The sequence below is a fragment of the Octopus bimaculoides genome, chromosome 2 (genome assembly GCF_001194135.2).
Source record: "Octopus bimaculoides isolate UCB-OBI-ISO-001 chromosome 2, ASM119413v2, whole genome shotgun sequence".
Lineage (NCBI taxonomy): Eukaryota > Metazoa > Mollusca > Cephalopoda > Octopoda > Octopodidae > Octopus > Octopus bimaculoides.
This window is the reverse complement of record NC_068982.1, coordinates 160,116,748-160,117,150: the sequence shown is the minus strand read 5'-3', so window position 1 is coordinate 160,117,150 and position 403 is coordinate 160,116,748.

Sequence of the window (403 nt, the reverse complement as noted above, 5' to 3'; positions counted from 1 at the left end):
CTTCATCATCATCGTCAACATAATAATAATAATAATAATAATAATAATAATAATAATAATAATAATAATAATAATAATAATAATAATAATAATAATAATAATTAAGCGTTCAACGAAAGAAAACAATATGGTTAAATTTGTACGTTTGACGCTTACGATTTTCTAACGAATTGTCATTTGGTAGCACTAAAGAACAATATTGACAAAAGAAGAATAAAACTGCAATGGGAGTAAGTCTATTGAGGAAAGATTCGTATATTGATTTATCTGTCAGTATATGAGTTGGATTATTGGCAGGAAGAAATATGTAAGATGTAAAATGACAGGTAAAACGAATACCATCATACATATATGTGTGTGTGTATATATAATATATGTATATGTGTATATATATATATATATA